This window comes from Lolium perenne, chromosome 3 (genome assembly GCF_019359855.2).
Source record: "Lolium perenne isolate Kyuss_39 chromosome 3, Kyuss_2.0, whole genome shotgun sequence".
In the NCBI taxonomy this organism is placed as follows: Eukaryota; Viridiplantae; Streptophyta; class Magnoliopsida; order Poales; family Poaceae; genus Lolium; species Lolium perenne.
The window spans coordinates 111,751,830-111,777,375 of record NC_067246.2 but is presented as its reverse complement, the minus strand read 5'-3'; positions in this window follow the sequence as shown (position 1 = coordinate 111,777,375).

The following is a 25,546-nucleotide window of genomic DNA, read 5'->3' as shown; positions in this document are numbered from 1 at the left end:
CTATTTCTAATGTGAGAACTATCAAAGTGGGAACTATTGATTGTCCTATATATGAGCCTAAGGAAGAATATCAAACTCTTGTGATTGGATCCATATCAATACAATTCAAGGTAACATGATTGATTTGAGGTTTATTTCTTCTTATGCTATGTAAATTTATTTGGTGACAAGACTTGATCAACCTTGTTAACGAATACCTTTTACATGCATAGAGAGGGTAAACAACATCTCTTTCTTCCTCCACTTACCCTAGTTGCTGTAGCATTTTTAAATTGCAAGGTTCCTTAGTTAATCGAAGATTTCAAAAATTTTCCTGGCCAGTAATAATAAACTAAATACCCAGAAATGTGCGTTTTTCAAAGTTTTCAAAAATTCACAAAAATTATACCGTTGGTCTTATTTTTCGACGAGGCACCTGGGAGCACCAGAGGATGACCTGTGGGGCACCAGAGGGCGCCAAACCACAGGCCGGCGCGGCCAAGGAGGTGGCCGCGCCACCATGTGGTGTGGGCCCCTCTTTGCCCCACATTGTCATCTCTTTCTCCCAGCACCTTCTCTCTCCCGAAAAAACTCGTACCAAGTTCCTCTCTCTCGCGTTTTTGCTCCAGAGCTCCAGATTTCTCGATCTCTTTGCTCAGCCCAGATTTCTTGCTGAAATTTGGCACATTTGCTCCTTGGTATGTGACTCCTCCACCCATCCAAGTAGAATTTTGTTTGGTTGAGTATATCTTGAATATTTTGCTGCTGTAGGTAACATGTTTAGTGAGCTTGCATGCTTGTTCTAAGTGGTAGAAACTAGTTTTGATGCATGATTAGTACTCTAGCAAGTTCCTATGGTAGTTTCCCTCAATTATATGTCACCAAATCAAATTTTATATCATTTGTTAAAAATTTCAGAGAAGCTATGAAGAAGTTCAACTTTGGAGAGTTGTTCAAGAAAGGGACAACCAGCACCGGGAGGCCTTCTAGGGCCGCCACCCGGATTAGGCGATCATACAATGAAGACATCATCGCGCCTAGCTTCGCGCCCGAAGAGGACAACGGGGCTCCTAATGCTTCGTCTTTTCCATGCTATGATTTTCTTAGGAATGCAGGGATATTGGAGGATTTCTTCACCCTTGTCAACAGGGCAGGGTTAACCACCTATGTGGGAGATGAAAGGGAGCAATACTACATGCTCACCAAAATCTTCGTCGAGAGTTTCCAATTCAACAACAAACAATATGAGCCGACGGTTGCATTCAGGATCTATGGTAATCCTGTTACTATGAAATTGGAGGATTTTTGTCGTGCATTGGATATTGTCCCTGTAGGTACAGCAAGTAGGATTGATGACAACCCCCGGGACTTGTTGGAGCTCTATCGAGGGATTACCGATGATGATTGTCGCACCATTCAGCGTGGCAAGATAAGAAACATTCAACTCCCTGCCATTAAGTATTTTGCATATTACATTGCTACTAGCATTCTTGGTAGGGAGAACACTAGCAATATTTCTAGTTACCATCTTGCTTTCTTGAATATTGCACTTACTGGTCATACCTCTTATCACCTTGGTGCTCTTATTGCTCGCCGCCTGACTAACAGGGGGCCTATTTTTGGAGGAACTATCGCACTGCGCGTTTTAACATATCTAAGTCTTCCTATTGATCCTAATGATGTGCCATTGGCCCCTAGGAGACTCGATATTACTGCTATGAAGAGTCATCATTTTGTTACTACTGATTCTACTGTAGATAATATGGTTTATAGAATGTTGTTTTCTGACGGGGATGAGAAAGAAATTCCTCTTCCCCAACCAGGTTTGTTCAGTATTGACAGGCAATCATGGTCGTGCACTAAGGAGGAAGTGGATGAACATTTGAAGATAAAAGACTTCCACCAGCAACATGACTCCGAGGACGCCGGGGCCTCCTACGACCACACCGTCACGTATCCGGGTGCTTCTTCTAGCACATACCCGGAATACGATCCATCTTCGTCATACTACGGAGACACTACCTCATGGGATCGATGGGATTGAACTCCACTTAGGCCAAAAGCCTAAGCTTGGGGGGAGGTATACCGGCATCACTTATTCTTTGCATATTATGGTTGCTGGATACTTGTACATACTTGTTTTGTTCGTTTGAGTGGTTTTCTAATGAGAGGAAGATGATATTTGGGGAAGTGCTGCCTGAAAACAGATTCTGGAATGTTACCGTAAAAATTCTCAAAAATAGCCAGGGGGTCATTTTGAGCTGCCATTTTTTGTGCAGATTCCCCAGGTTGTTATCTAACTTTCATTAGTTGAACACTTTTCGAGCTGAGCAACGTAAGATTTTTGTAAAAATCGATTTCTGTACTGCTGTCAGGTTTTGGCAGATTTCTGCCATCTCGCTTTTCTGTGTTTCTTTTAGTTTGCTATTTCTTGTTTTTGTTTTGTTTCCTTTCCAAAACACAAAAAGACCAAAAATATTTCTGTTGTTTCTCTTCACCATTTGTTTGCTTTGGTTTCTTGCATTTGTTTCACTTTATTTGCTATTGTCAGTTTGCTATAAGAAAACCCAAAAAGATTTTGCTTTGTTTGTTTGTTTCCTCTTGTTCCTGTTTCTAATTCGAAAACACCAAAAATATTTGCTGTTCTTATTTGGTTTGTAAAGTTCTTTATGAGTTCAATGGTCTTCGGTGGCTGGAGCGTGGTTTTCATTTCATATTATCCAAGCTACACAAGTGAAAAGGCAATAATGACGATCTACGACAATCTGATTGTGGTGAGAGGCTGGTATGAACTCTATTTGTTTTCATTTTTGTACATATACTCATCCATGTGGGCATGCTTAGTTGGTTCATGTGAGGTATATGTTATTTGAGAAAGTCTAGTAGTTTATGATCTCTCATGTTTAGCTCCAATCTATTAATATGAGTAGCATGTCATGGATGTTTGCTTGCATTGTTTTATTCATAAGTAAGTATGGCATTGTGGTATCCTCCTCTGAATAATTCATTTATATCGACTTGGCACATGCTCACGCATGCATATGACTGAACAAAAAGTCAATTAAGCCTCGATGATCTATATTGCTTCAGAGTTCTTGTATCACTTTTATGCCTCCGTTAATTTATTTTGCCGCAAGCATGATTATGACAGTTACTGCTCTCTTGATTTGTCGCTCCCTAGTCTATTGCTAGCCTTCACTTGTACTGAGCGGGAACGCTGCTCGTGCTTCAAAACACCTAAAAACCAAGTTGTTCCAAAAGTGTCCACTATAAATACCTATGCATGGCATTTCAAACCATTCCAAGTAAATTCTCATGCGCTACCTTTAAAACCTTCAAAATGTTTCTCAATTTGTGTTTATAGGACAAAGCCCGTGCTTCGCTACGGACAAAGTATCCACCCTACACCGGCGAGTGGATATGGATGGAGGCATGTAGCTCGAGCGGTGGTCTAGAGGAATGCATGCGTTTTTTCAGGTGCGGCTTTACGTTGACACAATTTTTTTTGTTCCAACCGAACGGTTATATCAACCTCCACCATATGTCAACCTCTCGTGAACATATTACTCGCCATACCTAGGCACCTGCTGCCATAAGATAAAAAAAAATTAAACATTTGGCCTGCAACAAACTACAAAGATTCATCGGGCAAAACAAAAGACATATAGTTCAACCAATATGCATGATGACACTTCTTTTTGGAATAATCGGTAGAGGTGGTCACGTGTCCTCTTTCATGCCAAAGAATATTAATTATAAAATGACATGTGGGATCCTCGTTTCACCGACTTGTAATACATCAAACATGTAATGTTGGGTTCCATCGTTTTTTAATTTTTAATTTTGTGCATGATCCATCCCAGCAGAATAGTTATTATGCTGCAATACATGCTTGATACCTTAAGATGAAGCGTGACAGTGGCAATTTTTGATTTACACTTGTTGTTTCGGAACTAAGAACGATGATTAAAAGAACATCAGTAATTTTAGAAATAGCTTTCTGTTGAATAATGTCTTCAATACCAAAATTTTGTCTCAAAGTCAATCAATCCAGTAACTTCAGCCTTAATTTTAATAATCTTTATTTAATATACTTTGCTGTACTTTATTGTTATTTTTAATCAATTATTTTGAAACTTGAACAATGTTTTCAAATATATTGGTTGCCTTATTTTTATTTTTTATTATTAGTGCTTAAATAATTTACCTATTTCTCTCTCCCTCTTACCCACAGCTCTTCGACTATCCAACCTATACCTCCTCAATGCTGGATGTCTGCTCTATGAATCTGAGCTTAGGTTCTTGTCTTCAATTCTTGTGTTGCCCCATATACTCTCTCCCTCTCTGCTACTTGAATTTGACCTTAGGCGCTCCCGGATAAAACCGTCAAAAATATATGGTATGTGGACGGATGCTGGTGGCGGGAGTAGCAAGCCCATCCTCACATGTCCTTGATCGATTCGCCAAGATCGGCCGGCTGCTAGCGGTGAACGCCTTTTTTGGTTGGCTTTGCCTGCTTAACGGCGGGTCGAGGTCGCAGGAAAGGTTAATTTTTATCGTAAATGTTTTTAGGTCAAAAAGAATTTTACTACAGGAGATAATTTTTTTATTTCATCTCCTTCCATGTAGATATAATTAACATAAAAAATCAACAATTATTATTAAATAATCAACAGAAATATAGAACTGTCCGCACTGAATATATTAGCTAGCAGCAATTTTCTAAACCTCTCACTCTTTTTTAACCAGCAATCGCGCGCTGTAGCTCAAGTGCTAGACTCACCCAAGTTCTTCCAAGATAGCTCATTGATTTCTCTTTTGCTCCTGCATAGAATTGATGCTCGAGAGAAGAAAACAGAAAACATGGTGGAACAAACCGTACTTGCTTCATGTCGCTTCGAAGACATAAGCACTCATGCAGGCATGGCAGTTTCTCCAACTCTATCCTCTTGGCATTCCGGACACCCACCGACGGCGGACTAACCAAAGTATGAGTTCTCCACGCTGTAGTATCCCAGGTAGGGCTAGCTCGATAATCTGGTCAGTTTGTAACCTGCAGCGGCGGCTTTGCGTCTCGGTCGGAGCCGAGGAGTACGAGTATGGCCGATGTAGCCGTGCATCAATTAAGGAAACCCACCCGTCTACAACACTTTCATCGTCGTCGCAGCATGTAGGCTCGTCGTCGCCATGCTCTTTCCGCCCACGCGGCCCTCGCCCAGCTTCGATACATCCAGGTCAGGCTTCAGATCGGTCTCTCGGGCAACATGTCGGTGGCTCTTCCCGGAGACACCACGAATGCTACGCTATGGCTGGAGCTCGCCGTGAGGCTCACCGCTCACGCACTACATCGTCGCTGTGATCCTCATCAGCTGGCGCGTGGTCGAGTCTGCCATGGGAGGGGTGTCCCCATTGTTTTGATGAGAAGACGGGAACATGATCGCGTGACGCACGTCGGCAGGTGTAGGAAAGCACGGCAGCGTGCGGCCGGGAGAAACTGATGCGACCTGGGCTTGACCGGCGGCATGTATCTCCAACCACCGCAGTCGGGCTACCCTGCCGGAGGCAAACAGAATCAACCCAGGATCGTACATAATGGTGCAGTTCATGAGCGCCCCACCCGGCGGCGATCTGGCCACCGCGGGACACAGTTGTGTGAGTCGCCGGGTGAGGCTGTGACTACAACCTCGCCGTCATGTTCTTGGAGCTTCCGGTGTCGAACTTGCGTGACCTAAGGTGTTGTTTTATGTTTTAAAACGTTTCGAGTTATAAGTCACTTGTGGAGGGCATGGTGGGTAATTTTCGCAAACTTTGGAGGCAATTCAAAGTTAGACAACGACCGAGGGAGAAACCCTTTTGCTTTTATTATTAGGTATAGATGTTTCATAGCTCATGAGGAAGTATGTGGTGTTTAGCTTTCAACCTTGTCATTTACTTTTGACGGACTCTCATATGGACTAGTGGCACATCCGCTTATCCAATAATTTTGCAAAAAGAGCTGGCAATAGGATTCCCAGTCCCGAATTAATTAACTTAAATAGACACTCCTCCATGGTTTGTGATTGTTGGACGGCACCCGAAGGATTCGGTTAGCCATGGCTTGTGTAAGCAAAGGTTGGGGGGAGTGTCATCATCATAATGAAAATAAAATAAAAAGGCACTCCTTCATGGTATGAGATTGTTGGCAGGCACCCGAGGATTCGGTTAGCCATGGTTTGTGAAAGAAAGGTTGGAAGGGGTGCCAAATAAATATGCAATAATTCATGGGAGCCGCTCTTGAAAGTCCGGTTGGCGAGGTAGTTGGTGTACCCATTACCATTCGTTGACAACAACAAACACCTCTCAAAATAATTTTACTCCCGTCTTTATAAAAATGAAAAGCTCTAGCGCATGTTAATCCCTGCTTCCCTCTGCGAAGAGTCAATCTTTTACTTTTATGTTGTGTCTCCATTATTTCTTTGAGCACTATCTTGAGAGCACAACTGTCATTCTTAGTATAATATGCTTGTCTCAAAATATGATTGATTGTGGTATAACTTTGATGCATTTATCTTTTGACAATCACTACTTCTGGTCTTTCTATGAACTCCAGAGGTGCCCGGGCATTTATGTTTTGCCAATCAAATACAGGCAAGCGAGATACCACTTTATCATACTCTCTTATGAACATTGCAATCTTGCTTATATACATGATTCATGATGCTTATTATTAATTGTTGGTACCTCTTCATGATTGACATAGCTGTTAGATGATCTTATTTGCATGTATCTCATTATGAATTGCTTAAGTATTAGCCATAGCATGAGAATATATACATCATATGAGCAAATGTGTTCGTGAAAGTTCTTTTATCGCTCAGTTGTTAACTGAATTGCTTGAGGACAAGCAATAAGCTAAGCTTGGGGGGAGTTGATACGTCCAAAACGTATCTACTTTCCCGAACACTTTTGCTATTGTTTTGCTTCTAATTTGTGTATTTTGGATGCAACTAACACGGACTAACGCTATTTTCAGTAGAACTGTTCTGGTGTCTCGTTTTTGTGCAGAAATCCAACTTTCGGGAAAATCCTCGGAATTTATGCAGAAGGCCCTATTTTCCCAGAATAATGACGGAGCTAGAAGGACAAGTAAGGTGGAGGCCCGAGGGCCCCACACCATAGGGCGGCGCGGCCCAGGGGGGGCCCGCGCGGCCCTGTGGTGTGGCCCCCTCGGCCGGCCTCCGATGCCCTCCTTCGGACTATTTATCGGCCTCGACCTAAAAACGCACGGGGAGAAGTCGAAGTCGCCAGAAACCCTCCAGAACGCCGCCACATCGCGAAACTCCGTCGCGGGAGCCAGAAGTCTCCGTTCTGGCACTCCGCCGGGACGGGGAATTGGAGGAGATCATCGCCGCCATCGCCGCCAACGCCTCTACATCAACCAGCCATGTTTCCCCCATCCATGTGTGAGTAATTCCCCCGCTGTAGGCCGAAGGGGATGGTAGGGATTGGATGAGATTGGTCATGTAATAGCATAAGATTGTTAGGGCATAGTGCCTAGTGTCCGTAATTGGTACATTGATGATATTGTTGCAACTTGTTATGCTTAATGCTTGTCACTAGGGCCCGAGTGCCATGATCTCAGATCTGAACATGTTATTGTTTCATCATGATATTCATTGTTTATGGTCTTACCTATAAGTTGTATACACATGTCGCTGTCCGGAACCGATGGCCCCGAAGTGACAGAAATCGGGACAACCGGAGGGAATGGTAGCGATGTGAGGATCACATGTGTTCACGGAGTGTAAATGCTTTGCTCCGGTACTCTATTAAAAGGAGTACCTTAATATCCAGTAGTTTCCCTTGAGGCCCGGCTGCCACCGGCTGGTAGGACAAAAGATGTTGTGCAAGTTTCTCATTGCGAGCACGCACGACTATATATGGAACACATGCCTATTGATTGCTTTGTACTTGGACACCGTTTTATTATTATCTGCAAATGCCCTGCTATGATTGTTACATGAGTTTCTCTCATCCATGCAACGCCCGTTCATCCGTCCCCGTGCCTACACTATTTTAATCCTGCTGTTTACTAAAATCACTACTGCTGTCTCTGTTACTCTGCTGCTGTTATTTCACTACTGCTACTGCTATAAAACGGTTACTACTGATAAACTCTTGCGAGCAAGTCTGTTTCCAGGTGCAGCTGAATTGACAACTCCGCTGTTAAGGCTTCCAAGTGTTCTTTGTCTCCCCTTGTGTCGAATCAATAAATTGGGTTTTACTTCCCTCGAAGACTGTTGCGATCCCCTATACTTGTGGGTCATCAACAATGCACATACATGTTATGATGAGTAGTGTGAGATTTAATTGGGCATTACGACAAAGTACATAGACCGCTATCCAGCATGCATCTATGCCTAAAAAGTCCACCTTCAGGTTATCATCCGAACCCCCTCCAATATTAAGTTGCAAAAAACAGACAATTGCATTAAGTATGGTGCGTAATGTAATCAAGAAATACATCCTTAGACATAGCATTGATGTTTTATCCCTAGTGGCAACAGCACATCCACAACCTTAGAACTTTCTGTCACTGTCCCAGATTTAATGGAGGCATGAACACACTATCGAGCATAAATACTCCCTCTTGGAGTTACAAGTAACGACTTGGCCAGAGCCTCTACTATTAACGGAGAGCATGCAAGATCATAAACAACACATAGATGATAGATTGATAATCAACATAACATAGCATTCAATATTCATTGGATCCCAACAAACGCAACATGTAGCATTACAAATAGATGATCTTGATCATGTTAGGCAGCTCACAAGATCCAACAATGATAGCACAATGAGGAGAAGACGACCATCTAGCTACTGCTATGGACCCATAGTCCAGGGGTGAACTACTCACACATCACTCCGGAGGCGACCATGGCGGTGAAGAGTCCTCCGGGAGATGATTCCCCTCTCCGGCAGGGTGCCGAAGGCGATCTCCTGAATCCCCCGAGATGGGATTGGCAGCAGCGTCTCTGGAAGGTTTTCCGTATCGTGGCTCTCGGTACTGGGGTATTCACGACGAAGACTTTAAGTAGGTGGAAGGGCGGAGTCGGAGGGCTGACGGGGGCCGTGCGGGCCCCCCTTGGGCCGTGCCACCCTAGTGTGGTGGCGCCTTGTCGCCCCACTTCGTTTCCCTTTCGGTGTTCTGGAAGCTTCGTGGAAAAATAAGCCCCTGGGCGTTGATTTCGTCCAATTCCGAGAATATTTCCTTACTCGGATTTCTGAAACCAAAAACAGCAGAAAACAGCAACTGGCTCTTCGGCATCTTGTTAATAGGTTAGTGCTAGAAAATGCATAAATATGACATAAAGTATGCATGAAACAGGTAGGTATTGTCATAAAACAAGCATGGAACATAAGAAATTATCGATACGTTGGAGACGTATCAATGCCGCGACCAACTGCGGGGCATTGTTCAATGGGAGTTCATAGGATGTACCCCTGCCATCGGTATGCAATGGAAAGGCGTCCCCAGTTCGTCGGGAAGGCGACGGTCGATAGGTGTCCATGCTCATACTACCCCTTACACTTGCAAGACCCAAACTAAGGCGAGGCAAACTACTACGCTACGCCCCGCACCCACTTTGGGGTATTGTGGTTGCACTGTCTTTTAGTCCGCGTGAGTACTTAGGCGCTAAAGTTTTCAAAAACATTTTCTCCACTTGCCTCCAGCAAATTCCAAAAACACTTTTGCCTTTCATAAACTCACACTTGGGTAGGGCTACCCCATTCCAAGGTTTTCTAAAAACTTCTTTTCTTGAAAACATATCCACAAGCATTTTTCCACGGGGCTCCCAATCCATAGTCTAACTTTTCTTAAAAAATGGCGACAAGGATGATAAGGTGGCAAGCACCATATCAATAATAGTAGTTTGATCAGTAGGTACCAACGAGGGTTGCACCCTAAGGGTGGATATAGTAAAACTTTGGGTGGCAATAACCACTCACATGGATATGACATGCAATTTATAAAACCTGTAATAATGCAAGAGTAAGGCAATATGATGAGATATGCATCAAAAGGTGGCTTGCCTTTGTTGGCTATTTGTCCCTGGACTCCATCTTCACGAATCATCTGCTCTTCCTTCCTCTTCGAAGTCCTTACCAAGATCCTCTCATTCTTCTCCGATAGTGTCGCATTCTAACGTCGCAAAAGAAAGGAAGATCAATCAACACATAACCATCACATCAACCACTCATACAAAACCAGTATCAAACCACTCAATTAGGGACACTGGACATTTCAAACGAACAACACCTATGGCAAGAATGGTTATTTTATTTATAAAAGGATTAATACTATTGTCACTAGAAAAGAACTTAACCAACATCTATTTGCTAAAAGAGTTCTGCCTCTCATCAAAAGATAATCTATACAAGCTCAGGAGGTGATACGTCCAAAAAGTATGTACTTTCCCGAACACTTTTGTTGTTGTTTGCCCTCTATCTTGTGTGTTTTGAATACAACTAACTCAGACTAACACAGTTTTTAGCAGAATTGCTATGGTGTCTCGTTTTTGTGCAGAAATCCAACTTTTGTGAAAATTTGGGGAAAATATAGAAAAACCCATATTTCACGTGAAGATTCCCAGAGCCAGAAGACGAGACGGAGGGGGGCCACGAGGGGCCCACACCTGCCCTAGGCGTGGGCCAGGCTTGGTCGCGCCTACGGGTGGTCTGGCCGCCTCGGCCACCCCCTCGACCTCTCCTTCGCACTATAAGAGGCCCCTGACCTGAAAACCGAGGGGGGTTCGACGTTTTTCCAGAAAGAAATCCGTTGCTCCGCCGCCACAAGAAACCCCAATCTGGGGATCAGAAACTCCGTTCTGGCACCCTGCTGGGACGGGGATTTGGAGGAGATCATAGCCATCGCCATCACCGACGCCTCTCCATCAACCATCCATGATTCCCCCATCTATGTGTGAGTAATTCCCTTCTGTAGGCTGTAGGGGATGGTAGGGATTGCATGAGATTCGTCATGTAATAGCTATAAGATTATTATGGGCATAGTGCCTAGTATCCGTTGTTAGTATTTTTGACATTGTTGCAACTTGCTATGTGTAATGCTTGTCACTTTGGGCCTGGTGCTATGATCTCAGATATGAACATGTTATTGATTCATGAGGAAAATTATTGTTTTTGATCATACCTGCAAGTTGTATACACATATTGTTGTCCGGAACCCGAGGCCCCAAAGTGACTATAAATTGGGATTACCGGAGGGGATGACTATGATTTGAGGATCACGTGTGTTCATGAAGTGTTAATGCTTTGCTCCGGTACTCTATTAAAAGGAGTACCTAAATTTCCAGTAGTTTCCCTAGAGGCCCCGCTGCAACAGGATGGTAGGACAAAAGATGTCGTGCAAGTTTCTCATTGCGAGCACGCACAACTAAATAGGAGCACACACCTATGGTTATATTATGCTAGGATGCTTATATCATTAGTTAACAGTAAAACTCACCTAGCTAGGACTCCTCACAGCGATTTGACATCTTGAGCCGTTGATCAAGCTTTGCAACGCACAGGATTTTCTGATCGTTCCGTGCACGAGCTGGGTCTTTTTTACCTAACTATCTGAACGTGTCTAAATCGGCCCAATTCGCAAGGGCGGCTGCTCTGGAAAACGATCTCGGTCCTTTCTGGTCAACCGGGCTGAAATGCGGTGGGTTGTAAGGCCATGATGGACGTTTAGTGGGCCTGCCGCTTGGTGCTGTCTTGCACGGCTCTGCCATGCAGTGTTTTGTCTTCGATTCGCCTTTAGACCGGCGGCGGCGGAATAATAGCGATGGAGCTTCCTCCGGTAATTACTACCGGTAGTGGAGCAGCGTTACAATCTATTTGCCTCTATTTAAGGCCTCTTCTTTTCCATTGGATCCAAATCTCGAGCAGCACCAACATAGACCGCTGACCTTCCACGCCGCCAATCCGCCACGACGATACATCTGCAGCGGTCAGCAGGATGCGGCAGGGTTCAGGTGCTGTTGGGAGGGTCTAACTTCACCGCCGGGCCGGCGATGGTAGTCGACTTGTCAGCTTCAAAGGTAGGCAAGTACCTCCTTGCTCCCTTTTCTCGACCAGTATGGTTCCCCTCCCCGTTTATCCTTCTCGGCAGCAGGCACCGGCCGCACCGTACACTAGCTACATCGCGACACCATGAACAGGTGCTACCCATCTTGCCAACGCTTCAGAGTCATCACCTCTCTTGCCTTGCTGAATTATGCATCACACATGTCATTTTTGGTTTCAGGTTTCGTGACTATGTTCCATTGCCGACCGACCCTTTCTCCATGGACAGTCGGAAGGTTAGTACTGCTCGTTTACCTTGGAGAACAAACATGCTTTGGTTAATTTGTACATTCAACAGTAACTGTGGGTATCAGGGTGCGCCTTCGTTAAGAACTGCAGCCGGGTAAGTTTATCTCTGTTAGTCATATAAAATATGTTTTTTTTCGAGAATTATATAGAATATGTTGCAATAAACCAACTTATAAATTTCCGTTGGATGTATGTTGAAAACGAAAATCAAGGAAATGATTATTTGGCGTCAAGTTAGTATGTTTGCATAGGGTTATACATATTCTTTATCAATTAGATCTACTGATCTTATAAGTATTCTTTCCTTACAGTGTGATGCAGTCTTTATGAACTACATCTACTGATCTCATAACGATTCATGCACTACAACTGGTACAGTGAATCATAGACATTGAACAAGTATTGCAACAGGCAAGTTATTGAGCACGGTAAGTTACAAGCCTATGCATCACATAACATTGTTTTCGAAGACAATGTACATAAATAGTGATACATATCTCTTCTGTATTGTTTGTTAAATGCAATAACAAAGTCTACATCTGAGAAAAATATGCTCTAAATTTGTAGGGACCAAATAAGTCTTACCGGTACCACGACGTTGCCTTTTATTGCTGGGAATGACTCGCAGTTCCCACCTGATTTTTTTTGAATATATATGACATGTCCAAACCGACCTCATGGTTTTACTGGGATGGAGCAGAGAAACATGGGGTCAGAGGAGTCGTGGGTACCAGGGCGCGCCTTCCGTTAAGATCTGCAGCCACGATGTAGCGGCAAGGTCATGGTTTACTATAACTGACTAGTTGAAAGCCCGTGCGTTGCCACGGCTATTTTTATTTCCACCATTGCAACGGTTTTAAGTAAAACAATGTATACCGACATACTTTGTAAGTGTCTTCCTACTCAGTGGAGAAGTATGTCTAAAGGTACCATTATTTAGCTTGTAGATGTCACCCCTTTTCTAGGTAAATGTTTGCTGTGTGTATGCAAGGTGATGCACGTTGCCTTTGTTCGCTCGACAAGAATTAGCATATTCCCATCACGATATACATAGAGTTATTATTGAAAGCTCAAACATAGTACTGGAATTATCTCTCAAACACTGAGATCAAAAAAGAAAATTCTAATAAACAAAGAGATAAAAATCATGTATATATCATATCACATATGAAAATTCAGTGTTTTACATAGCTGCTGTTATCACCAGATTTTGACCAAGTCAGAGGTGGGCCGTAATTGAGATGGGCTTAGAGAATAAGCACGGAGAATATTCATGAATCGGCCTTGTATAAGAGTTTGGGATAGATTGCCCGTGTATCTGTAAATTATAGTAGGTTACGTGTCGGTTAGAATTAAAAGATAGAGTTTAGCTCGTACACGGTTAGGATTATTCCCAAGTTAGAAAGTCTACGGACTATAAATATGTATCTAGGGTTATTGAGAAAGGAGGACGATCACGTTCACAATAAACCAATCTAGGCGCATCGCCACCCCTTGTTTCGAGGGTTTCTTCCGGGTAAGCGTCATGCTGCCTAGATCGCATCTTGCGATCTAGGCAGTATCAAGTTTATTCGTTGTTCATGCGTTGCTCGTACTGAAGTCTTGTTGATGGCGAGCAACGTAATTATCATAGATATGTTAGGGTTAGCATCGATGTTATCTTGATGAATTCGTTTAGTTATGCTATCCCTAGATATCTAGCTGCCTTTACGCCTATTTTAGGTGTAAGGGCAGCACCTTGCTTAGTCTTTATTTAGTAGATTCGATCTGTTATGGTTGTTCCTTGTTCATCAAGGATTAGTTTGATATCCATATGGTTAGGCCTTGCAAACGGGTTGAATGATCCAGTAGTGCGTAAGGTACGTTGGTTTTTAGGCCTTGTCTAGGGCTGGTTTTCTATTATCTTTCGTATCTGCCAGGCTCAATTACGTGTAGGACTTTCCGGTTATGTGGTGAAAACCCTAAATCATCGTAGATCGTTTTAACTTAGTATTGATCAAGCAGGACCACCATGTTATCGTAGATCCTATACGAATCATGGGTGGATCGGCTCCTTGAGCCGATTCACAGGATGACCTGAGAGCCGATCGAGGCTCGTATTTAATGTTTACGTGTATGCCATGCAGGAAACTAGTCGAAGCAATCCATCACCTTCCTGACCAGGTATAGGTCAGGTGGCACGCCCTTGCACCAGCTTGGACGTGTGCCGGAGCATTGCGGGCCGTCGCCCGAGGACCAAGACCCACCAGCAGTCCTGGGAGCCTCCCGGCTCTACGTGTTGCCCGTCGCTTTGCCCGTCGCTGCTCGCCAGTGGGTTTTGGTGGTCAACAGCTGCACCTGTCTATGTGGCTTTTTATACTTACAAACTAACAAAATGAACAAGGAGTGCACAATAGAACCATTAGTTTTCCCTCAATTCTTGAACCGACAATTGTGTTTGGATCTCCTCCTTCATCGATATAACCATGTGGCCAAACTAACCACATGAGACTATCTAAAGTTGTCTGCAAAAACTCAAGGCACAACACCGATAGAAAGAAATAATTTGGTCAATGTAATGAAGCAGCCATGCATGAGGGGAGGAAGGAGAAATTGCTCAGAAATTTCCAAGGCACTTCACCTGAACAGTTCACTCATATGATGACAATTATACAGGGAACAAAACCCAGTATGTTAGGTTATATAGAAACTTTGGATCATCAAACTTTTACCAAATATTACTTGTGGTGATGCCAAGATCAGCTTGACAAGGCTGACATAAAGATAAAAAACGGTCACCCAGTACCAACACAATATCGCCAGCTTGTCACTCATATCTCTGCACCAAAAGTGATAGTATACAGAGGAGAAGCTGCCTACTTGCATATCACAACGCACACCGTCTTCCACAATAATATCATGATACAAATCAAATCTATGACCAATGTAATGGAATAAAATATGTGATCAAGAACTACATGTAAAGGTGCTACGCTAGAATGTAACATATAAAAAGAAAATCACGAAAAGTTATGATGTTATCTAAAACTTAATAGTTGCAGTCAAAGCCGAAACTCTCCTTTAACTATTTCATCAAGCAGCTTCTGTGCATCAACTCATGAAAGAGAAAAAAAAAACATGTTGGACTTCCTGTAGCATAGTAAAATAAAAATCTAAATATTGTGCAGCAAACATTATTAACTTAACAATCTGAAAAGATAAAATTTTCATCAAGAAAATGCACAAGATCCAAACTACATACTATTTTGTATTCAGCGCGGAACAAATCATTTAACACCAGGGTTTAAAAATACAATTCATGAAGGATAGTACAAATTTCAGCAGAGAAATCATGAGCAGAGCCTTCTCATGACTTGCATGCAAAATTCAGTAGTCCACTTGCAACTTCACAGGTTGAAAACAAATTCAGTTAATCACAGATCTGCATCTTGCGGATCCACCAGCCCACTATATAAATTCATCAGGCACATTAAAAATAGGACTGAAGAAAATACATGCGATTATCACTTGCTCCTTCAACCTATTACCAAGACAAGAACTCATACAGCTGAAACGATAAGGGGGAACATGGGCACATTCTGAGAAACAACTCTGCAAAATATAGAACCCAGTGAAAATACGGAACCTAATGCTAAGATGAGCAATCACGAAATAATGTTCAATATCATATCACGGAAATTGCTGCACCTTTTTACTAAAACAGTGTGTTAATGTCATGTTGCTAATACATATGCGGCAGCCTGAGATCAAATAAAACTACATTTGGTTAGTTAACCAAGCTTGGTGAATCACTTTGCAGTCCGCCAATCTTGATTTTTGAAGGCAAGTCCGTTAGGTACGTAAACTGCACTGCACATAGTCTCAATACCAAACTAAGCAAATCTGGGGTTTATGTTGTACTGGACATTCAGCAAAGAAATTTTAAAAAATGAATAAATTTACAAAAGAATATACTCGTGAAATGAGGTACTTGGAATTCAGATAAGATCATGTAATTACCTCTTTCCTCGTAGAACTTGGCATTTTGACATACCCAGATTTCACCATTGAACTTTGTACAGCGGGCCTTCAGTCTAGATAAGCGATTAAAATTTTGTTTCACTGCGTACAGTTACAAAAACAAGTACAGAAGGTTAAGTAAAAGAAGAGTTCATTGTTTCTCAGAAAAAAGTATAACTGAGCCAAGCGTAGAAGCAAAACCTAATACCTCCAACATCAGTTTGTTCTGCATCGACAACAAAACAGAGCCCGAAGGAGATCGTCCGCGATGACAAGCTCAAGCCTGACAAACTGGTAATGATCTGAAGAACAACGCCACATCATGTTATAATTCTCTCAAAAACATCAACTTCTGATAACCATTCTTTGATATGTATAGACAAAATAATTATGAATACTCTGAAATATGAAATAAATAATTGATAATATCCACCAAAATATATAACCCGATGTGTGTGCTTCAGCACCTAACACATACATAAGAGCCAAATCCTGAACATCACACTTGCTAAAAGACATGATGTGTATTCGCTGCTCCAGCTTTTCCATCTTAAAATACCAACCTTATTTTGTCTTGAACGCTACCATGGGCAGCATAGCAATACGCTAGTGTAATTGATTTTCAGATCTTTGCTCATTTGTTTCATTTTCAAGGCTCTGTTCATCATTTCAAGTGATCATTAATTTCACCATTCTGTTGGATGTCATCTACATAATACTTCACAGTTGTCTTCAATGAAAAATACTGAGAACATCGGAACAAAAATTTAACAGGTACAAATAATGAAGAGGTGCAAGATAGCAGTTACAAAGTGGTAGCAAAATGCTTAATACCTACCATCTGCAGAGCAGATCCTCCCGCAGGCGAGCATAATAATTAACCAATATGTGACTCCAAAAGTGTATCCGCTCTTGTAGTCTGTTTGTTTAAAATCTGCGAGTTTATACATTACGAACAAAACGATATCAATAGTGGCACTAAATATTGATATTTACAAGAATTTAGTACCATTGTTAAACAGAAAACAGAGCACCGCAGACAAAACAAAAAGCTGAATAGAGCTTAAGCATCTCAAATGCTTTGAAACAAACAGCCCGCCGTTTCTGCGAAAATGTTAAGTTATGCTAGAAATAAATTTTCAGAACAAAGTGATGAACTCAAGAATTCTTCTTTGATAGTAATAAAATATGATTATGGAAACCACTAAAGTAGAGCCTTTTGCAGGTGAAAAAGGAAACCTAAAGAATAGAGCTTAATCATCCACTGGTCATTCCAACAGTCCCGCAATGCCCTGTTATGAAGCATTGGTAGCAACGTGGCATGCCATCTCAAACTCTTTTGTGCAATGTGCATCACCTGCAAATGGGATAACGACATGAACTTGCATGGTTTACAAAGATGGGAATAACATGGAGAGAAAGAAAGTAGAACAAGGTGCAGTTTCACCTGTAGCACACGAACTGTCCTAAAGAATCCTTTTTTTGCTTTCACCAACACAAAGAGCTTTTATAGGCTGCAGCAATATTCAGATTATAGTAGAGAAATGTGAAATCCTCATCAGATATATCCCCTGCAAGAATTAAATACAATATTTATTTTCTACTCATTTACAAAAATACATGGTGTCGTAATGTTAAAATGTCCGAACAAAATGCAAGCAATGATGATATAATATGGATTCTAACAAATCCCAGCTGTACTGACGAATAATGTGCAAGGTGTTTTCTCTTTTAATTGCCATGGTATAGATAAGAGCAATGTTTACAAGCATGTCTGATACCAAATTTACCAAGAACTGAATCAGCAAGCAAATCCACTCTGTGTAAATTCAGCACAACAAAAATGTATGTTGAGGTATTATTTTTTTGAATGTGCTTGCACCAACTTACAGAACCGATGGCCGAAAGAATGGTGAAACAAGAGTTGCTCCCAAGTTATAGAACCAAAATTTATGTAATCAGCATCAACTGGACAACATATGAAAATACTGCACAGCAAAGCATCAAGGAATATGAATCAAGTTCAAATATGCACTCATTTTCCTCGAGAGATCCATAATTTCGATACAGAAAAATTTACATGAAACATGGATGAAATAAATTACATGTAATCCAACATTTACCAATGGCCATATGAAAAACTTGACTTCGGCAAGCATCCTCTGCATCGGCCTAGGGGAGAGGGGCACTAATTTAGATGCAGCAAAGAGTCATCTGCATCAATACAGAAGAAACCAGGAAAGGGGCAGTAATGATATTGATGTTCATACGTATAAAAATTATGTTATAGATTAGCACGAATAACGTTCAAGAAGGCAAGATGGTAATCAGCCATATGTAATTATGATTCAAAATCTCATGCTCTTACTCCAAGTCAGGAAGGGAAATAGTTGTGGAGATGACCAAATAAATAAATGGCCACCCTCAACCCATTAACAAATTTAACAACGGAAGCACGATATTGTGTCCATCTAAAGCTGCTAGGGTGCTTGTCGCCAGATAGAAACCTGCGGGAAGCAGTAATTTTAAAGTGTGTATCCTAGTGAGAAGAATCAAATCACGCAGTTTGGTTGTTTTACATTAGATATATCTCATATAATCTCTTTCTATCGTGAGTTTTCTGAATAAGAGGCATGTAAGAAATCATGAATAAGAAATATGCATGAATTGATATAATGAGCGCTTATGGAGAATACTTAGATGATTGAAGTGTTAATAAGAAGAATGCTGAAATTGCACAAAAGAGGGTTATGCAGACCACTATAAATTGTTAGGACATGGGAAATTTCCATTTAGGATGGTGTTAAATAAATCTATCTGTGTGGGTCAGTTATGATAATACAGAAAATATATACATTTGTGCACAAACAATCAGTTCAAGAACTGGGATGTCACCAGACTTGGTCTATGGATTAGGGGAAGTACCATATGTACCTGGGAAAACATACGGCGGGGAGAATTTTCCTCGATCTGGGAAATTTTCTACACAGGGAAGAATCAACTGCAATACACTACAAATTCATAGGCGATGCGGCGTACCTAGGCACAGCAGGACTCACATACTCGTGTAGGTCGTGGAGTGAACCACCTCCCTCCATAACATGGACACCAATCTGCAGCACAACATGTCTGTCTTCACGCGTACTCGGCTGTAGCCGGCGGATCTCACCCAGACTCGAGGATGTGGCAAACCTGATTTAGAGATGAAGTTAATTAGCGACCAATGGAGCCAGAAAACGGGTTACTAATCCTGGCAAAGAACGAGCAGATCACGGTGTAGTCCTTGGGCGTCGATGACCTGGTGTGTGCCGGCGGCGTGATGCTGTGGTGGTGCGTGCCGGCCGGTGGCGGGGCGCGGGCAGAGTTTCACCATCCGGCTGTTGCAGAAGTTCACGGCGGCGCCAGCGATGCATCACGGGAGAAAAAAACCAGGATCGGGCGACGATACGGTTTCCTTTTTTCTTGACAGTGCGGTTTCTTGTTCGCCCGAAGTAGCGAGGAGTCGTGCGTGCGTGGTGATTCCGTTTTTTCGCTCATTCCTTTCCGCGGGGATAAGACGTACCAACCATCTCACCACCTCTAGCCATTTAATATAGTAGAGATAATTATGCATCTCAGAGAGGCACTTGCACGCTATCATGTTAACTTGAGTACCAACAGGATCCATATGGTACTTTTTGTATTGCAAGAACAATGTCATTTAGTGTATCCGCATCCCTTGACACTCTCTCTCTCTCTCTCTCTCTCTCTCCCTCTCTCTCGTGTAGTACTATTTATGAATCAAGAATTGTAATTTTTCACTACTAGCAAGGTGGCCCTCGCAAATGTGAGGGAAACATTTATACTTTTAAATTATTTAATCTCGTATATTCATATTGTGTCACAATGTGTTAATATATAATATGGTTGTGAAACAACCAATAAACTATAAAAACTGCATCTAACATACTTCCATCATATTTGACCTTTTTATACAAATGATCATTGTGTTATTTTGCGAGGGCATCGTCATTAGTTATTCTATTTTATAGAGGAGGATTATCCTTATAGTGTTAAAATTTACCATGACATAAATTTATGGTCTCATGGACATTCACATTATGTGATGGAAAATAAGAAGAAGTCTATAGCCTCCACTCATACTAAATAAATATCACTTGTATTTAAGTAAGATATCATTAATCATCTCTCCTTTTGGGGCAAAAGGGCTATTACTTTCTTTCCGAAAATAATACAATTACAGTACTAATGTATGCAATTTATTCAAGATATTAAAATGGTATATACAATTGAGCTCATTCAGAGATAGCTAGTATTTTTTTATGTGATGTTAAATCGGCACGCAGAGTTAACAATCAATTTTCTAAATAGTTAGGGTTTACTTGAGCTCCAACCATACGATGTTTAGATATTTCTAATCGAATGTAATATTTTTTCTTCATAAAGTAAGGTAGAAACATTTTTTTCTCCAAGTCAATATGCAGGTTGACTAAAAATAAGTATTTAACTTTAATTTTATTTGATTTTCTACATCTTGTTCCTTCATTTTTTTTCTGAAAATACATGACATTCTCACATTGCTATGAAATACATATGAAATACATTACATGTTAGAGAAAGTAAGTCTATGGTACACAACTTTGACCAATAATTGGTACATGGACATGTTACTCAAAGTAAGTTACTTTACAAATCAAAATTTAGTGTTGTTAATGTCTTTTTTCATGCTAAACCAATATATTTACATATCATTAAATATTCATAAATATTTAACTGTTTAGAATGTTATTTTCCAATGGACTCGGTATTTTTTATGTATGTTCTAACACTCTCTGCACTAATCCTACTTTTCTGTCCAACCATTTCATGGTCTAGACTTTGTATTGATCAATTTCTTTTTAAACATGTATTGATCAGCTTTGAAGTTTTCAGTTCAGACAACTGATCTGTTTTGGACTTCTGAAGCTAGTTTCTTCTACCTACTCCCTACGATTCAAAATCGTTGCGCGTTCATCGTTTGGTCAAAGTGCTTTAATTAAATATTTACGGAAAATATTAATTTTTATTATTATATTCGAATCGTGATATAATGTTTTTTTAATATCCTATATTTTCGATCAAACTTTGTAAAATTTGACTTTAACTAAACCAAGAACACGAACAAAATAAAAATGGAGGGAGTACATATCGACCAGTTTTGGATTTTTTTCTTATTATCACTGATCTGCTTTGGACTATTTTATAATCACCGATCAGCTTTGGAATTTCTTTTATATTCACCGATCAGATTTGGATCTTTTTTATAATTATAGTCACTAATCAGCATTGGACTTTAAAAATGGCCAATCAGCTTTGGAGACTACGTATCTAGCTAGATGTTAGATGGTCTTCTTTTAACTATGGTTTGGAACTTTGGATACGTACGGCTTTGATGCAGACTACGTGAGTTAAACATATCATGCCTTGTTGGAAGCTCATGTAATTGAATTGCATAGATGTTACGTAACTATATTTTAGGAATTAGACTGCTGACCTGTCACGTCCGGTGGTTACGCAATTAAATTGTATGTGTAACGTAACTCTGGTTCTCCTATTAAATCCTAACCGCAAATTATACATCTAAGTGTCTTAATAATTTGGATGATGTGGGTTAACGTGGTGCCTCGAAAACATAACCTCGTATTGTGCTTTTAGTATATAAATAATAGATAGATTCTTGCTTCCCCTACACTGGTTTTACATATATCAATGATTGCTCTCAGGCCCAAAATTGTGAATGATAACCTCACCTTTTCAGGAACTGAGTTATTTATTTCACTAATATAAATGGCCCATATGTGCTCTGTCATGCGGAAGGACCAAATGTATCTTGCGTTCCCTGTTAAAACATCATCATTTTGTTTATAGGCAGAGATCCAGTTTGTGTATGAATGCCCCAACCTACAAACTATGTGTTTGGCATATTCTATATAGTTACTCCCTCCGATCATGTTTAATCGACACGGAACACTGCGCGGCGTCGCTACACCCCGCGCCAATAAAACACGATCACAGGTAGTAGTAGTAGACATATTTCTAGGTCATTTTATATGTCAGGTAACAAGAGAAAATAGTATTTTCATAAGCACTTATCCTATATACTTGTCATCTTATGAGCACGATGCCGTGGGGACAACTTTTTTTTTTCTTTCTCGGATTGCCTCTGTGTCAACACCCGGATTTTTAAGTCCGAATGCCTATTATGTCATACATCGCAATTCCAGGAGTATTGTTGTTGCGAGGCATAATAGTTAAGTATCACAGTCATCATTCATTACAAACCATATTGTCTTACAAATTGGAATCACATGATCCATATTACACGAATAGATGATCTAATGATCATCGAACAAACACAAGTTCATAGCGGAAGTGTAAAGATAAATGGACTCTCTAGTCCACAGGCCAACGCTTGACGTCGGAAGACTCCTAGTTGTCGTAGATGTCCTGCTGGTCATCTCCTTGTTCATCTTCATACTCTGGTCATTTGAATAGCCAGGGACAAAGCCGTGAGTACTTCAAGTACTCGCAAACTAATACTAGTGTACGTGCTAGAAAATTCTAGTAAGGTTTGCTAAGCTCTAGTTTATTTGCATAAAGCCAATTTTAGTTCACAAGTATTTGAGAAAAGCCTTATTCATGTGCTAACTAACTCAAGTGGGAACATTAGTGTCATTCCCACCATTCAAGTGGTGATTTCAATTCAATTCACCACTTCACCATTCTTTTCACCATCATTTTCAAGAATTTGATATCGGAAACTGTATGGCCTTTCCAACCGTCCGTAACCGTGAACGCGGCTATTCGAATAGATTTACACTCTGCAGAGGTTGCACACTTGTGCCACAACATTTGATTTCATCCGTCGGGATTACCCCGAATCATCGTAACACAGTATGCGGATCATCAACCATAACCTTTCACTTACAAACCCTAGTATGAGCACCTCTCCCCATGAGCTTGGCCTCCCAGTGAAGACCAACTGTCAACCTGGGAACTGCACATGGCTTGGCCGTACAATTCACCTCAATTCACATCATTTCTCAACAACGGAGGCAGCCTCAAGCATAACCCCTATGATGTGTGTTCAGAGGGAATCCATACTAAGATGCATAAACTTCCAGTTAAGCCCTATCCATAATCAGGTATTGTGGGGGTACTCAATATTGGAAAGGTGTCGCATTCAAACTAATATCAGTTTTATCAAAAATCACCATCTTCTCTTGGTCATGTTCACCTTCAAAATTCATTCAATGGAATGCTTCATCATTCCAAGGTTTCAAATTTATTTCAAGTCACATGTTCCCATCTAGAGTAGTCAAGTTTTAATAATTAGCACTAGCTCTAATCATGAGGGGTGCTACTTGCTTTGCTAGCTTGAGACTAACTTTGCTACTCTAGTAACCTTCTTTCATTTTGACCAAAGCTAACTATAAAAGTAACTCTTTAAGAAAACAAGTAAAAACTTGTAAGGTAGAAACTTGGGTTAGGCTTATGGCAAGAAAGGTAAGACTAAGGGTGCCTTGCCCCAAGGGACTTTGCACTTTGCAAGAATATTAGCTTGCCTTGGTAGTTTTCAAAGTTCTCCTCCTCTTCCTCCTGGTAGCAACCTTCTTCCTCCGGGTATTCTCCGGTGCTAGCGTCTAAATTTGAATACGAGTATAATGACTCAACTAATTCAATGGCTATTCCAAACATCACATATATTCACACAAACTATTCTATGCACACACTTAGTACAATTAGGGTGCATTGGTTGTGTTGCTTGAGGAGAAATAATTTCCTCTCATTACATATGTAAATGATAGTTTCCATATGGTTCTTGAGAAATAATTTCCTCTCATTGAATCTTCTTAAGATTTAATTTCTCAAACAATCATACATGAATTTATGTGGACCTAAGTCAACCATTCATCATCATCATTTGAGAAAATGATTTAAATGAGGTAGACCACCTCATACTATTTAATAATGCCTATTATGATTTAATTTCTCCAAGCATTTCATATGATATTATTTTACCAGAGGTCCAACTTCATATGAATGCATTTGAGACAAGATTTAAATGAAGTATAACACTTCATATAATTTGCATAATAGTTTTGGACAATATCACTTAAATAAACTAGCCATATTGCCCATTATTTAAACTAGGGAATGATCATGCAAAGTGACGACACCATTTTCTTGCAGAAACAATTAGTGTAAGTGAAATGTGAGCTATAGGAATTGGAATTAACTCAATATCACTTTTGGTTGATTTTTAATATTTATTTGAATATGAAAAAGTCCCTGCCTTTATCTTTTTGTCACTTTATTTCTACAACAGATCTCAAAGTGAGACTAGTGCAAAATTGTAGAACTTTTCAGTAGCTTTCCAACAATATAAAATTTGCTAAATTTGGCCAAGCCAAACAGATTCTATTATTTTTCAAAGTTGGAGCCAGCATGAATTTGTTTGAATTTAATTAAACGAATTTTGAATAAAAAGGCCGGCGGGAAACTGAGTTGGGCTGAATTGATTTAAAACGGCCCACGTCCAGCCCACCACGCGTCCACGCACGCGTGGGCTGTCTGACGGTGGGATCCACCAGTCAGCGTCTCATAACGCCCGAAGCGGTACGAGCGACGTGGCGCGTTGGATTAGAACCTCTGATCCAACGGCAGATGGTCGTCGTCGTCGCCGGCGAGAGAACCTCACTGGCGCGGCGAGGGTAGGGGGTCGGAGGGCTAACCAGGGCTCCCGCGGTGGCTGGCAGTGTGCTCGGGGAAGGTGTAGTCGACGGCGAAGCTCCTGGTACCGGCGGCGGCTCCTGGAACAGCTTCAATCGACGGCGAGCTTCCGCGGCGTCGGGCGGCAGTGATGCGTCGATTTGGCAGCGTTAGTGGCTAATGTCGACGGTGGAGTGGCTCAGGCGATCGAGTGAGAAGAGGGGAAGGGGCTGGTGTGCTCAGATCGAAGAATGGTGGCCTCCTTTTATAGGCGAGCGAGGGCACCGTGGTGTTGCGGCGAAGTCGACATGGGCGCGGCGATTCCGGCGAGCTAGCGAGCTAGGCGAGGGCGCAGGATCGTTCCGCATATCCAGGCGAAGCTAATGGCGGCGACAACACGGTCGGGCGGCGTTGGATGGCGACGCATTGCTTCCATGTCTGGCGGTGGCGTCTA